The sequence below is a fragment of the Callithrix jacchus genome, chromosome 4 (genome assembly GCF_049354715.1).
Source record: "Callithrix jacchus isolate 240 chromosome 4, calJac240_pri, whole genome shotgun sequence".
NCBI classification, from domain to species: domain Eukaryota; kingdom Metazoa; phylum Chordata; class Mammalia; order Primates; family Cebidae; genus Callithrix; species Callithrix jacchus.
Window position 1 is genome coordinate 120,556,880 of NC_133505.1, and position 17,274 is coordinate 120,574,153.

The 17,274-nt window shown below is 40.0% G+C and overlaps 1 protein-coding gene across 3 annotated transcripts in view; it reads right to left on the bottom strand.

The window, feature by feature from the left end:
* HS3ST5 (heparan sulfate-glucosamine 3-sulfotransferase 5) overlaps positions 1-17,274 on the bottom strand; it is a 323,276-nt gene that overhangs the window by 179,015 nt on the left and 126,987 nt on the right. For all 3 annotated transcript variants that reach the window (XM_054254358.2, XM_035296548.3, XM_002747049.8), the window contains exon 2: positions 1,729-1,922. The gene's annotated coding sequence lies outside the window, so the exon portion shown is untranslated. The remainder of the gene's footprint in view (positions 1-1,728; positions 1,923-17,274) is intronic.

Below are 17,274 nucleotides of genomic sequence, written 5' to 3' on the forward strand. Positions count from 1 at the left end.
AGAAAAATAATAAAAAGAAAAAATAAGGAGAGAGAAAAGAAAAGATAGGTTTGTCTGAAATTGAAATATGCAGATTATTTCCACCAAAGCTTTATGAAATTTTATTTGGAGACTTTATCCAATGATAAACTTGTGAACTATACATTTTAGGCTATGTTTGGGTATGACAATTGTACTAACAAGCACAATTCTAATAACAAGTGCGTGTGAAACTTCATTATTAGAGTTAATTCAATTCTGTAAATTTTTAATTTTGATTACTTGAAAAAATTACTCCATTATTTTATGCATATGACCATATTGAATTCTCTATGTGTAAAACTAACAGCTAACATGTATAGCTAATTGCCACTATTAAGATATACTTCTTTTTGATAGAGGGTTCATGGTTGCCTTTTGATACATTACGGATAACAAATTCTACACAATGTGAACAAGTGTACACAAAGACTAATACAGACAAAAAGGTCTATAAACCTGTCTATGAATCCAATCAAAGGATTTTAATTAAAAACTTAATTCTTCACTATAAAGATAATATCAGATTGAACCTTTAAAAAAATCATCACAATTTAAGATCTAAATATGTCCCTCCTAAACACATTTACTGGAGTTTAAAAAAAAGTCTTTTGTAAACTTAAAATTACAAATTATAAAAATGAAGTTGCTAAACTGCATATAGGAAACAGAAATACAATAAAGTGATATTCACCAAATGTGCATGTAAGTATCGATAAATATATCACATGACTTATTAGTTCTTATTTGCTAAGAAAAAATGTAATGGAAAGGGGTATTAAGCAGATTTGTTCTTTTGAAATCTAAGGCTGGGCTTTCAAAATGAAGAGAAAAAGATACAATCCTCAAAATTTAGAAATACTTTGCCAATCCTAGTAATTACTCATTATTTTCAGCTTTTAGAAATTTCTTATAATTAGATACAATAACCCTAAAATTCTAAATAAACTGAAACAATACACAGAACAGAGCAACAGCTAAAGAGAACAATGACAGGACTATCACTCTGAAAGAGAGACAGTGACTCCTGGAAATTAACTCATCATAATGAACTTTAAAAGGGAATATTAATCAAAATTAATAACTCAAATTAGGGGTGTCAAAAGGGAGCATCAATCTAGCATTTCTGTAACAAAATTACCCCTTCCTTATTTATGCCTATGACTATAGGACACAACCAACATAACAGATCATGTTTAGCATAAAGTTTGAAAATTAGAAATAGATTGTATTGAATATCAATTTCAGTGTTTCTCAAAGGCCTAAGACACACAGGCATCAGGATGACCTGGGAGTGGGTAAATGTAAAAATACATATCTTAGGCCACATCCCATCCCTCGTGGATCTACGTTTCTGTGAACTATCCCTAGGGATCAGCATTTTAAGGATCCCTCCTGCCAAATTCCTGTGACTTCTGTGCACATTAAACGTTGAGAACCACAGTATGTTTCACTTTTTAATGTAATACTGATTATCAAATGTAAAGGTCTCTACTTTAATTTTCTTGTATTTACATTTACATGACATATAACAGTTTTTAAATATTATGTTTTATTTATTTCCCTTTTTGCTGTGGAACTGCACATACATGGATATTTTTCTTACATTTAATAGTTACTTTCACTTTCTTATATTTTATTTAAATATATCATTACTTTTGATGTTGTTAAGAGTTATGCAAGAATGTGTTACTTCACAAATTCACTTACCTTGAAATCCTTGTGCTCATTCAGAAATTTTTCAACATATATGGGGGAAACTTTCAAAGGAATATATGTAGTAGATTCTCTCTTTAATTTCCAAGGGTTTTAAGACAGGCCAAGGAGACTCTTGGGGTAGCTGCCAGAAATGTCGTTGAGAAGAGAAGACACCAATGCTGCAGACAGTGAGTACCTGATTATCTCTAAACAGAACAGAAAAACAAGTGGTTGGTCACCTTTAATTCATAGAGAATCTGCTATGGAGAAAGTTATTTTCAGTGTTACTAAATTTAAACATGGCCTGGGTTTGCTGCTCCCTGATTTAGCACAGTTGTCATTTAAAATTTCATGTCACTGTGAAGTCAGAATTACATGATGCTTCCTGCAGAGCATTCTGGTTGCATTCCTATTGCTTTAATTGACTATTTTTTCTCAACATTGCATCAAGTGATATCATTACTAATTCTATTTTTGATATGCAGGTGCTACATTTTGCTGCCGAATTTCTAAGTCAGGTTGATGAAGTCTCTTGGAAATATTTCTTTACATGAGGCTCTATCACCCCCGTAAAAGATAAAATGAAAAACTTTTGCTAAATCCTAATGGAATCATCTGGTAATTTTGTTATATTTCCTTTCACATGGGTAATGCTTGCCAGGATAATTAGACATAAACAAGAAAATATTCTTTTTAGTCGAAATGTGTTGCCTGTTCAGGAAAACTGAAATTCTAGCATTTTTGTTGAATGAGTTAAGTAGAAGTTGATCGTGGTTGACAGAAAAAGAGAAGAAAACATCTATTTTTAAAAATTGTAATCAACCGTGCATGTACTTTCCTAAAAAACAGAGGAAACTGGCCTGGTGCAGTGGCTCACGCTTGTAATCTCAGCACTTTGGGAGGCTGAGGTGGGTGGATCACGAGATCAGGAGATAGAGACCATCCTGGCTAACATGGCGAAACCTCGTCTCCACTAAAAATACAAAAAAGATTAGCCGGGGGTGGTGGCATGTGCCTGTAGTCCCAGCTATTTGGGAGGCTGAGGCAGGAGAATTACTTGAACCCAGGAGGCAGAGAGTGAGCCGAGATCATGCCATTGCACTCCAGCCTGGGAAGCAAGAGCAAAACACCATCTCAAAAAAAAAAGAATAGAGGAAATGAAATATACAGATAAATACATGGTCAAAAACAAAATGTCAAGAGTGTATACGCATGCAAACTCAGAGTACACTGTATAGCAATAGTTGTCAGAGAAGATTCTATTGCTTGGCCAACCAAAAACTGTTCCCAACTCTCTTCTTTCTTGCTGTATGTCTCACAAATGGAGAACAGAAAATCAAATGTTAACTTTCTGATTCTTCCTTACTGCTAAGAATGGTCATGTGACCCCATGTGGGCTCCCAATTTGGGCTCATAAGCTATAAGAAATGTGCTGGGGAACAATCTCAAGATAGTCGAATAAGAGGCAGCTCTGGAAAGCAAATCCCAGTGAGAGAGATGCAGAAGCCGTGTGGTCTCCGCAATTCCAAATGAGGCACCAGGTTCATTTTGTGGGTCTGGTTGGACAGTGGATATAAACCAAACAGGGCAAGGTGAGGCAAAGCGGGGCACTGCTCCACCCAGGAGGTGCCTGCAATTGACCGGACTGGAGGACCAGGGGATCTCCCACTCTGGGACTTTGGTTCAGATACAGCACTCCACCCAAGCCCTCTACAACCCACAGAACAGGAGATCTTCACCAGGCTGAAAAGCCTCAGCTAGCTACCTGAACAGGGCAGAACAGCAACTTCGGCTGGCACTGGGGCTGTCAGCATAGATCTAGGCAGAAGCATTGGCTGACGCCAAAGCCAGAAACCCAGCTGGATGGAGCCATCCACCCCCAAAAAGAAGGGGAACTGAAAAGGGGGAAACAGCCCATATGGCAGGACAGGTCCCCCCACACAAAACCAGCAGGCTAAAAAAGTCTCACTCCAGAGTTTTGCACCCAGAACATCAGTTAGAGAGCAACCAGGAATGATCAAGCTCAGTCAGGGAAGGGAAGTCACCATTGCAGAAGCCTTTTCCTGAGTAAATGAAAGACACAGCAGCTCCACTGAACCCGTGGTGGCCGAGCAGCGCCTCTGTAGGCAGACAAAGGAAAGCCTGCCTCCACAAGCAGCTACCTGAGATCAAAATTACATAAATCCAATGAGATGGGAAGAAACTAGTGCAAGAAGAATGGAACCATCAAAAACCAGAACGCCTCTCCCCCATCATGAGATCACAACTCCTCCCAGCAAGGGAACAGAACTGGATGAAGAAAAAATTTGATGAACTGACAGAAGCAGGCCTCAGAAGGTGAGTAATAACAAACTTCTCTGAGTTAAAGGAAGATGTTCTATTCCAATGCAAAGAAACTAAAAACTTTGAAAAAAGGTTAGAAGAAATGCTAACTAGAAGTAACTGGTTTTGAGAAGAACACAAATGACTTGATGGAGCAGAAAAACATAGTGCAAGAACTTCAAGAAGCATACAAAAGTTTCAACAGCTGAACAGATTAAGCAGAAGAAAGGATATCAGAGATTGAACATCAACTCAGTGAAAACAAGAAGGCAAGAAAAGAGAACAAAGAGTGAAAAAAAATGAAAAATGCCTTCAAGAAATATGGGATTATGTGAAAAGACCTAATCTACATTTAATTGGTGTACCAGAAGATGACAGAGAGAATGAATCCAAGCTGAAAAACACTCTTCAGGATATTATCCAGGAGAACTTCCCCAACCTAGCAAGGCAAGCCAACATTCAAATATAGGAAATACAGAGAACACCACAATGATACTCCTCTAGAAGAGCAACCCCAAGCTACATAATCGTCAGATTCACCAGGGTTGAAACAAAGGAAAAAATACTAAGGGCAGCCAGAGAGAAAGGTCGGGTCACCCACAAAGGGAAGCACATCAGACTCACAGTGGATCTCTCAGCAGAAACCCTACAAGCCAGAAGAGAGTGGGGGCCAATATTCAACAGAGAAAAGAACTTTCAACCAGAATTTCATATCCAGCCAAACTAAGCTTCGTAAGTGATGGAGAAATAAAATCCTTTATGGACAAACAATTGCTGAGAGATTTTGTCACTACCAGACCTGCCCAACAAGAGCTCCTGAAGGAAGCACCAAACACAAAAAGGAAAACTCCGTACCAGCCACTGCAAAAAAGAACCAAATGATAAAGACCAATGATGCAATGAAGAAATTACACCAACCAAAGGGCAAAACAATCAACCAGTAATAAAATGGCAGGATAAAATTCACACATAAATATATTAACATTCAATGTAAATGGACTAAATGGCCAATTAAAAGGCAGAGACTGGCAAATTGGATAAAATGACAAGAACTATCAGTGTGCTGTATTCGGGAGACCCATCTCACATGCAAAGACACACATAGACTTGAAATAAAAGAATGGAAGAAGATTTACCAAGCAAATGGAGAGCAAAAAAAAAGCAGGGGTTGCAATCCTAGTCTCTGATAAAACAGACTTTAAACCAACAAAAATCAAAAGAGACAAAGAAGGGCATTACATAATGGTAAAAGGATCAACACAACAAGAAGAGCTAACTATTCTAAATATATATGCACCCAATACAGGAGCACCCAGATACATAAAGCAAGTCCTTAAAGAACTACAAGGAGACTTATACTCCTGCACAATAATAGTGGAAGACTTTAACACTCCATTCTCAGTATTAGACAGATCAACAAGACAAAAAACAAACAAGGAAATCCAGGACTTGAATGCCAATCTGGGCCAAGCAAACTTAATAGACATTTACAGAACTCAGAATTCGAAATCCACAGAATATACATTATTCTCAGCACCACATCGCACTTACTCTAAAATCAACCACATAACTGTAAGTAAATCACTCCTCAGCAAATGCAAAAGAATGGAAATCATAACACTCTCTCAGACCACAGTGCAATCAAATTAGATCTCAAGATTAAGAAACAAACTCAAGGCGGGGAGGACTCAAGATGGCGCTGTGAGAACAACCCAGGATTGGAGCTCGCGTTGAATCTGCAAAGAGGTGAGTCGGAGTTGCATTTCAAGACTGATCTTTGTTGCCCACAGAACGGGGAAACTCCCAAGTGTAAGGGAGACACGGGATGCCAGGCAGTGTCTGCCCGGCGAAGCCAGCAGCCGGGGCGGTGGCGGCCGGCCCTACCCAGCAATCCCCACAGGGCGCGCTTGTCTGGGTGCCCTGTTGAACTGGCAACCTGAGAGTTGAGAGGGCTGGACTTGAGACTGAACGAGACTTGGACAGTAGGCCAGCCCAGGGGATTTCAGGAACAGAGCGTTCGGGGTACCCAGTGGGACGAACAAAACCGCGATTTCAAACTATCCCTAGCAGACGGTCCCAGACGCTCTGTGGGGGAGGGGCGTCCACCACTACCGAGGCAACCCGCCCCAACTGAGATACATGCCCACTGCTGATGCAGCCAGCCGTTGCCGAGGCAACCCGCCCCAACTGAGATACACGCCCACTGCTGACGCAGCCTGCCGTTGCCGAGGCAACACGCTACAACGAAGAGACTCCGCCGCAGGGCGTGGCGAAGACCACAGCAGAGCCTGCAGGAACAGGGCGAATCACACAACAGCAGGGCGGAGACTCAGCAGGCAAACAGTGGCTAGTCTGCCTCCTAGCTGGGCAGGACACCTCAACAAAAATCGAAAAATAAAGCCCGAACCCCCAAACACAGAGCATTTGAGAAAAAAAGGGTTTTTTTAATGAGCTCTGTTGCAGCAGAATCAAACATAGCAGCCTAACAGCCCTGAATGAACTACAGAGCTCACAGCTCAGAAATTGAGCTCCTAAAAAGAACAGACTGTCTCCTCAAGCACCTCCCTGACCCCTCTATATCCAAAAGACTGACATTTGGCAGGCATCATCCTGGGACAAAGATAGCAGAAAAAGAAACGAGTAGCATCCCTCACTGTGCCACAGCTGCTAGAGGTGCACCCCAGACAAGCAGGGCCTGGAGTGGACCTCAGCAGTCGTACAGTGAAGGGGCTAGGCTGGTAGAAGGAAAACCAAGTAAAAGAAATACTTCATCATCAACAATCTGGGTGTCCACTCAGAGACCCAATCGAAAAGTCAGCAACTACGCAGACGACAAGCGGATAAACCCACAAAGATGGGAAGAAACCAGCGAAAAAAGGAGGAAAACACCCGAAACCAGAACACCTCGCCTCCTAGAAAGGACCAAAACTCCTCACCAGCAAGGGAACAAAGCTGGACGGAGAATGACTGTGACGAAATGACGGAATTAGACTTCAGAAGGTGGATAATGAGAAACTTTTGTGAGCTAAAAGAACATGTATTAAATCAATGAAAAGAAACTAAGGAACTTAAAAAAAGATATGAGGAAATGATAACAAGAATGGATAACTTAGAGAGGAATATGAATGAATAAAGGAGCTGAAAAACACAAACGAGAACTTCGCGAAGCATGCACAAGTTTCAATAGCCGAATTGACCAAGCAGAAGAAAGAATATCTGAAGTCGAACACCAACTCAACGAAATTAAACGAGAAACCAAGATTAGAGAAAAAAGCGCAAAAAGGAATGAACAAAGTCTCCAAGAAATGTGGGACTATGTGAAAAGACCTCACCTACGTTTGATAGGTGTACCAGAAGGGGACGAAGAGAATGAATCCAAGCTGGAAAATACTCTTCAGGACATCATCCAGGAAAACTTCCCCCACCTAGCAAGACAGGCCAATATTCAAATGCAGGAAATACAGAGAACACCACAAAGATATTCTGCAAGAAGAGCAACCCCAAGGCACATAATCGTCAGATTCAACAAGGTTAAAATAAAGGAGAAAATACTAAGGGCAGCCAGAGAGAAAGGCCGAGTTACCCACAAAGGGAAGCCCATCAGACTCACAGCAGATCTCTCGGCAGAAACACTACATGCCAGAAGAAAGTGGGGGCCAATATTCAACATTCTTAAAGAAAAGAACTTTCAACCCAGAATTTCATATCCAGCCAAACTGAGCTTCAGAAGTGAAGGAAAAATAAAATCCTTTGTGAACAAGCAAGTACTCAGAGATTTTGTCACCACCAGGCCTTCTTTACAAGAGCTCCTAAAAGAGGCACTACACATAGAAAGGAACAACCAGTACCAGCCATTCCAAAATCACACTAAATGCTAAAGAGCATCAACATAATGAAGAATCTACAACAACTAACAGGCAAAACAGCCACTTAGCATCAAAATGGCAGTATCAAATTCACACATAACAATATTAACCCTAACTGTAAATGGACTAAATGCACCAATCAAAAGACACAGACTGGCAAATTGGATAAAAATCCAAAACCCATCAGTGTGCTGTATCCAGGAAACCCATCTCACATGCAAGGATACACAAAGGCTCAAAATAAAGGGATGGAGGAAGATTTACCAAGCAAATGGAGAGCAAAAAAAAGCAGGAGTTGCAGTTCTCACCTCTGATAAAATAGACTTTAAAGCAACAAAGATCAAAAGAGACAAAGAAGGCCATTACATAATGGTAAAAGGATTGATAAAACAAGAAGAGCTAACGATCCTAAACATATATGGACCCAATGCAGGAGCACCCAGATACATAAGGCAAGTTCTTAATGACTTACAAAGAGCCTTAGACTCCCACACAATAATAGTGGGAGACTTTAACACTCCACTGTCAATATTAGACAGAACAACCAGACAGAAAATCAACAAGGATATCCAGGGCTTGAACTCAGACTTGGATCAAGCAAACCTGATAGACATATACAGAACTCTCCACCCCAAATCCACAGAATACACATTCTTCTCAGCACCACATCACACCTACTCTAAAATTGACCACATAATTGGAAGTAAAGCACTGCTCAACAAATGTAAAACAACTGAAATCATAACAAACAGCCTCGCAGACCATAGTGCAATCAAATTAGAACTCAGAATACAGAAACCAACCCAGAACCGCACAGCTTCATGGAAACTGAACAACTGGCTCTTGAATGTTGACTGGGTAAACAATGAAATGAAGTCAGAAATAAAGAAGTTCTTCGAAACCAATGAGAACGAAGACACAACATGCCAGAACCTCTGGGACACATTTAAAGCAGTCTCTAGAGGAAAGTATATAGCAATAAGTGCCCATATGAGGAGAATGGAGAGATCCAAAATTGACACCCTATTGTCAAAATTGAAAGAGCTAGAGGAGCAAGATCAAAAAAACTCAAAACCCAGCAGAAGACAAGAAATAACTAAGATCAGAGCTGAACTGAAGGAGATTGAGACACGAAAAACCCTTCAAAAAATCAATAAATCCAAGAGCTGGTTTTTTGAAAAGATCAACAAAATAGACAGACCACTAGCCAGATTGATTAAAAAGAAGAGAGAACAACCAAATAGATGCAATAAAAAATGATAAAGGGGAAATCACCACAGATTCCACAGAAATTCAAACCATCATCAGAGAATATTACAAACAACTCTATGCACATAAACTAGTAAACCTGGAAGAAATGGATAAATTCCTGGACTCCTGCATCCTCCCAAGCCTAAACCAGGAGGAAGCTGAAACTATGAATAGACCAATAACAAGGTCAGAAGTCGAGGCAGCAATTAAGAGCCTACCACACAAAAAAAGCCCAGGTCCAGACGGGTTCACAGCCGAATTCTACCTGACACACAAAGAGGAGCTGGTACCATTTCTTCTAAAACTATTTCAAACAATCCAAAAAGAGGGAATACTTCCCAAATCATTTTATGAGACAGACATCATCCTGATACCAAAACCCGGCAGAGACCCAACAAGAAAAGAAAACTTCAGGCCAATATCCATGATGAACATAAATGCAAAAATCTTCAATAAAATTTTGGCAAGCTGAATGCAACAGCAAATCAAAAAACTAGAAGACCCCATTGCCTCAGCCCAAAAACTCCTGAAATTGATAAGCAACTTCAGCAAAGTCTCAGGATATAAAATCAATGTGCAAAAATCACAAGCATTCATCTACACCAATAACAGACTTAAAGAAAGCCAAATCAAGAATGAACTGCCATTCACAATTGCTACAAAAAGAATAAAATACCTTGGAATACAACTCACAAGGAACGTAAGGGACCTCTTCAAGGAGAACTACAAACCACTGCTCAACGAAATCAGAGAGGACATAAACCGATGGAGAAACATTCCATGTTCATGGTTAGGAAGAATTAACATCGTGAAAATGGCTATACTGCCCAAAGTAATTTACAGAATCAACTCTATCCCCATCAAGCTACCATTGCTTTCTTCACAGAACTGGAAAAAACCACCATGAACTTCATATGGAACCAAAAGAGAGCCCGCATAGCCAAGTCAATTCTAAGCAAAAAGAACACAGCGGGGGGCATCACACTACCGGATTTCAAACTATACTACAAGGCTACAGTAATCAAAACAGCATGGTACTGGTACCAAAACAGAGATATAGACCAATGAAACAGAACAGAGGCACCGGAGGCAACACAACATATCTACAACTATACTATCTTTGATAAACCTGACAAAAACAAGCAATGGGGAAAGGATTCCATGTTTAACAAATGGTGTTGGGAAAACTGGCTAGCCATGTGCAGAAAGCAGAAACTGGACCCCTTCCTGACACCTTATATTAAAATTAACTCCAGATGGATTAAAGACTTAAACATAAGACCTGGCACCATAAAAACCCTAGAAGGAAATCTAGGCAAAACTATCCAGGACATAGGAGTAGGCAAGGACTTCATGAACAAAACACCAAAAGCATTGGCAACAAAAGCCAAAATAGACAAATGGGACCTAATGAAACTCCACAGCTTCTGCACGGCAAAAGAAACAGTCACTAGAGTGGATCGGCAACCAACAGAATGGGAAAAAGTTTTTACAGTTTACCCATCTGACAAAGGGCTGATATCCAGAATTTACAAAGAACTCAAACAGATTTACAGGAAAAAACCAAACAAGCCCATTCAATAGTGGGCAAAGGATATGAATAGACACTTTACAAAAGAAGACATATATGAGGCCAACAATCATATGAAAAAATGCTCATCGTCACTGGTCATCAGAAAGATGCAAATCAAAACCATATTGAGATACCATCTCACGCCAGTTAGAATGGCGATCATTAAAAAATCTGGAGACAACAGATGCTGGAGAGGATGTGGAGAAAAAGGAACACTTTTACACTGTTGGTGGGAGTGTAAATTAGTTCAACCATTGTGGAAGACAGTGTGGTGATTCCTCAAGGCCTTAGAAATAGAAATTCCATTTGACCCAGGAATCCCATTACTGGGTATATATCCAAAAGACTATAAATCGTTCTACTATAAGGACACATGTACACGAATGTTCATTGCAGCACTGTTTACAATTGCAAAGACCTGGAATCAACCCAAATGCCCATTGATAATAGACTGGATTGGAAAAATGTGGCACATATACACCATGGAATATTATGCAGCAATCAGAAATGATGAGTTTGTGTCATTTGTAGGGACATGGATGAATCTGGAAAACATCATCCTCAGCAAACTGACACAAGAACAGAAAATGAAACACCGCATATCCTCACTCATAGGTGGGTGATGAAAAATGAGAACACATGGACACAGAAAGGGGAGTACTAAACACTGGGGTCTATTGGGGGGAAAAGGGGAGGGCCAGTGGGAGGGGGAGGTGGGGAGGGATAGCCTGGGGAGAAATGCCAAATGTGGGTGAAGGGGAGAAGGAAAGCAAAGCACACTGCCATGTGTGTACCTATGCAACTGTCTTGCATGCTCTGCTCATGTACCCCAAAACCTAAAATCCAATAAAAAATTAAAAAAAAAAAATCTGGAGACAACAGATGCTGGAGAGGATGTGGAGAAAAAGGAACACTTTTACACTGTTGGTGGGAGTGTAAATTAGTTCAACCATTATGGAAGACAGTGTGGCGATTCCTCAAGGCCTTAGAAATAGAAATTCCATTTGACCCAGCAACCCCGTTATTGGGTATATATCCAAAAGACTATAAATCGTTCTACTATAAGGACACATGTACACGAATGTTCATTGCAGCACTGTTTACAATTGCAAAGACCTGGAATCAACCCAAATGCCCATTGATAATAGACTGGATTGGAAAAATGTGGCACATATACACCATGGAATATTATGCAGCAATCAGAAATGATGCGTTTGTGTCGTTTGTAGGGACATGGATGAATCTGGAGAACGTCATCCTCAGCAAACTGACACAAGAACAGAAAATGAAACACCGCATATTCTCACTCATAGGTGGGTGATGAAAAATGAGAACAGATGGACACAGAAAGGGGAGCACTAAACACTGGGGTCTATTGGGGGGAAAAGGGGAGGGCCAGTGGGAGGGGGAGGTGGGGAGGGATAGCCTGGGGAGAAATGCCAAATGTGGGTGAAGGGGAGAAGGAAAGAAAAGCACACTGCCATGTGTGTTCCTGCACAACTGTCTTGCATGCTCTGCTCATGTACCCCAAAACCTAAAATCCAATAAAAAATAAAAAAAATAAATAAAATAAAATAAATAAATAAAAGAAAGTAAAAAAAAAAAAAAAGAAACAAACTCAAGACCATACAACTTCATGGAAAACGAACAATTGGCTCCTGAATGTCAACTGGATAAACAATGAAACGAAGGCAGAAATAAAGATGTTCTTTCAAAACAACGAGAATGAAGACACAACATACCAGAATCTCTGGGACACATTTAAAGCAGTGTCTAGAGGGAAATTCATAGCAATAAATGCCCACATGAGGAGCAAGAAAAAATCTAAAATCGACACCCTATCATCAAAATTGAAAGAGTTACAGGAGCAAGATCAAAAAACCTCAAAAGCTAGCAGAAGACAAGAAATAACTAAGATCAGAGCAGAACTGAAGGAGACAGAGACATAAAAAACCCTTCAAAAAATAAGCAAATCCAGGAGCTTGTTTTTTGAAAAGATCAACAAAATAGATAGACTGCTAGTCAGACTAATAAAAACGAAAAGAGAGAAGAATCAAATAGAGGCAATAAAAAACAATAAAAGGAGATATCACCACCAATTCCACAGAAATACAAACTACCATCAGAGATTACTACAAACAACTCTATGCACAAAAACCAGTAAATCTGGAAGAAATGGATAAATTCCTGGATACTTGCACTCTCCAAAGACTAAATCAGGAAGAAGTTGAAATGCTGAATAGACCAATAACAAGGGCTGAAGTTGAGGCAGCAATTAATAGCCTAGTAACTAAAAAAAAGCCCAGGTCCAGACGGGTTTTAGTTGAGTTCTACAAGATGTACAAAGAAGAACTGGTACCATTCCTTCTGAAACTATTTCAAACAATATAAAAAGAGGGAATCCTCCCCAGCTCATTTTATGAGACCAATATCATCCTAATACCAAAACCTGGCAGAGATGCAATAAAAAAAGAAAACGTCAGGGCAATATTCATGATGAACATCGACGCAAAAATCTTCAATAAAATACCAGCAAACAGAATGCAACAGCAAATCAAAAAGCTTATTCATCATGATCTAGTAGGCTTCATCCCAGGGATGCAAGGCTGGTTTAACATATGCAAGGCTATAAACATAATCCATCACATAAACAGAACCAAAGACAAAAACCACAAAATTGGCTGGGCATGGTGGCTCAAGCCTGTAATCCCAGCACTTTGGGAGGCCGAGGCAGGTGGATCACGAGGTCAAGAGATGGAGACCATCCTGGTCAACATGGTGAAACCCCGTCTCTACTAAAAATACAAAAAAATTAGCTGGGCGTGGTGGTGCGTGCCTGTAATCCCAGCTACTCAGGAGGCTGAGGCAGGAGAATTGCCTCAACCCAGGAGGTGGAGGTTGCCGTGAGCCGAGATCGCGCCATTGCACTCCAGTCCGGATAACAAGAGCGAAACTCCGTCTCAAAAAAAAAAAAAAAAAAAAAAACACACACAATTATCTCCATAGATGCAGAGAAGGCCTTTGACAAAATTCAACAGTGCTTTATGCTAAAACCCCTCAATAAACTAGGTATCAATGGAATATATCACAAAATAATAAAAGCTATTAATGGCAAACCCACAGCCAATATCATATAAACAGGCAAAAACTGGAAACATTCCCTTTGAAATCTGGCACAAGACAAGGATGCCCTCTCTCACCACTGCTATTCAATATAGTACTGGAAGTTCTAGACAGAGCAATCAGGCAAGAAAAAGAAATAAAGGAAATTCAATTAGGAAAAAAGGAAGCCAAGGTGTCTCTATTTGCAAATGACATGATTGTATATCTAGAAGACCCCCCTGTCTCAGCCTCAAATCTCCTTAAACTGATAAGCAACTTTAGCAAAGCCTCAGGATACAAAATCGATGTGCAGAAATCACAAGCATTTCTATACAGCAAGAGCAGACAAACAGAGCCAAATCAAAAGTGAACTCCCATTCACAATTGCTACAAAGAGAAAAAAAACCTAGGAATACAACTAACAAAGGATGTAAAGGATCTCTTCAAGGAGAACTACAAACCACTGCTCAATGAAATAAGAGAGGACAGAAACATGGAAAAACATTCCATGCTCATGGCTGGGAAGAATCAACATGGTGAAAATGGCCATACTGCCCAAAGTAATTTATAGATTCAATGCTATCCCCATCAAGCTACCAATGATCTTCTTCACAGAACTGGAAAAAACCACTTCAAACTTCATATGGAACCAAGAGAGAGCCCAAATAGCCAAGACAATCCTAAGCAAAAAGAACAAATCTGAAGGTATCATGCTGCCTGACTTCAAACTATACTACAAGGTCACAGTAATCAAAACAGCATGGTACTGGTACCAAAACAGAGACATAGACAATGGAACAGAACAGAGGCCTCAGAAGAAACACTACACATCTAAAATGATCTGATCTTTGACAAACCTGACAAAGACAAGCAATGGAGAAAGGATTCCCTATTTAATAAATGGTGTTGGGAAAACTGGCTAGCAATGTGCAGAAAGCAGAAACTGGACCCCTTTCTGACACCTTACACTAAAATTAATGCCAGATGGATTGAAGATCTAAACATAAGACCTAACACCATAAAAACACTAGAAAACCATTCAGGACATAGGCATAGGCAAGGACTTCATAGCTAAAACACCAAAAACAATGGCAACAAAATCCAAAATAGATAAATGGGACCTAATTAAACTCCAGAGCTTCTGTAGAGCAAAGGCAAACAATCATTAGAGCGAACCAGGAACCAACAGAATGGGAAAAAATTTTTGCAATCTACCCATCTGACAAAGGGCTAATATCCATAATCTACAAAGAACTAAAACAGATTTACAAGAGAAAAAAATCAAACCCATTTAAAAGTAGGTGAAGGATATGAACACACACTTTTCAAAAGAAGACATTTGTGAGGCCAACAAACATATGAAGAAAAGCTCATCATCACTGGTCATTAGAGAAATGGAAATCAAAACCATATTGAGATACCACCTCATGCCAGTTAGAATGGTGATCATTAAAAAATCTGGAGACAACAGATGCTGGAGAGGATGTGGAGAAATAAGAACACTTTTACACTGTTGGTGGAAGTGCAAATTAGTGCAACCATTGTGGAAGACAAGGTGATTCCTCAAGGACCTAGAAATAGAAATACCATTTTACCCAGCAATACCATTACTGGGTATATACCCCCAGAATTATAAATTATTCTATTATAAAGACACATGCACAGGTATGTTCACTGCGACACTGTTTCCAATAGGAAACACCTGGAACCAACCTAAATGTCCATCAATAATAGACTGGATAAAGAAAATGTGGCACATATACACCATGGAATACTATGCAACCCTAAAAAATGATGAGTTCATGTCCTTCACAGGGACATGAATGAATCGTGAAACCGTCATTCTCAGCAAACTGACACAAGAACAGAAAACCAAACACTGCATGTTATTATTCATAGGTGAGTGTTGAACAATTAGAACATGTGGACACAAGGAGGGGAGCATCACATACTGCGGTCAGTTGGGGGGTGGCTAGGGGAGGGACAGCGGGGGGTGTGGAGGCTGGGGAGCGATAACAAGGGGAGAAATATCAGAAATAGATGATGGGGGGATGAAGGCAGCACACCACCTTGCCATGTATGTACCTAGGCAACAATCCTGCATGATCTGCACATGTGCCCCAGGGCTTAAAGTACAATAAAAAAAAAAAAAAAAAAAAAAAAAAAGAAGTGTGCTGGGTAAGAAATCCTGGCAGAATATTGCTTTATTGATGGACAGATTCCTGCTTCTCTTCTCTCTTTCACACATTTGTTTGCCTTGAATGAAGACTTGATGCTTTGGGGATAGAGCAGCTGTCTTGTCCCCACGATGTAAAAGACAATGAAAGTCCAGAGAAACACAAAGATATAGGACCCGTCATGATGAGCAGCTTAACCAATAGCAGTAACTGTTTTCTCTGAAATTCTACCTTTTAAACCATTCAGTTTTCAGTTTCTTGCTAATAGAGGCATTGCTGGTTGATGAAATGCTCAAAAAATATGTGAAAAAGTTAGTGCCACTGAAATGGTTGAAGTGATAGCTACTGTTTAACTTCTTAGAGTGTTATCTGCAATAAGGAGAAATTTTCATGATGTAGACAAAAAACAGTCTTCATTCTGACAGAGGTTGGAATTTGCCTGTTTCATTTTGACTCCTAGGAGAGTTGAGTATGTGGAGAATAATGGGACAGGAGATGATGGTAATGATTTAAAACAGAATGGAATGTAAAGCCTAGTGCAGGGCTTGGTTCAGAAGAAGAGGGTCCAGTATTTTTTTTTTTTTTTGAGATGGAGTTTTGCTCTTGTTACCCACGCTGGAGTGCAATGGTGTGATCTAGGCTCACCACAACCTCTGTCTCCTGGGTTCATGCAATTCTCCTGCCTCAGCCTCCCGAGTAGCTGGGATTACAGGCACACACCACCATGGCCAGCTAATTTTTCGTATTTTTAGTAGAGATGGGGTTTCACCATGTTGACCAGGATGGTCTCGATCTCTTGACCTCGTGATTCACCCGCCTCGGCCTCCCAAAGTGCTGGGATTACAGGCTTGAGCCACCGCGTCCGGACGAGGGTCCAGTATTATAGTAGGAAAAAGGAAGGATCTCAGTGGGGGATCCTTCAGTGTTTCTCAAAGGCCTAAGACCTGCAGTGACAAAGCTCAGGGACAATGCTATCAAATTACTCAAAATCTCAGTGACAGACTAAAGTTTCCCCTCCAAGTTCATTATTTTTATCCCACAAAGTCCTAAGAATTCTTCTTTACTGAAATGTTTTTCACATTTAGCACTTCACTACTACCTTCCTTTCATAAACATTTCTTCTTTAACCACAGTTCAGGCTTTCACCATCTTTTTTCTAAACTATTGACACAGACTCTTGAACATATTTATCTTTTTCTTTTTTCTTAGATGCTATAGTATGCTTTATAATTGCCTTAAGACTTGACTTCTTAAAGCATTGATCTCA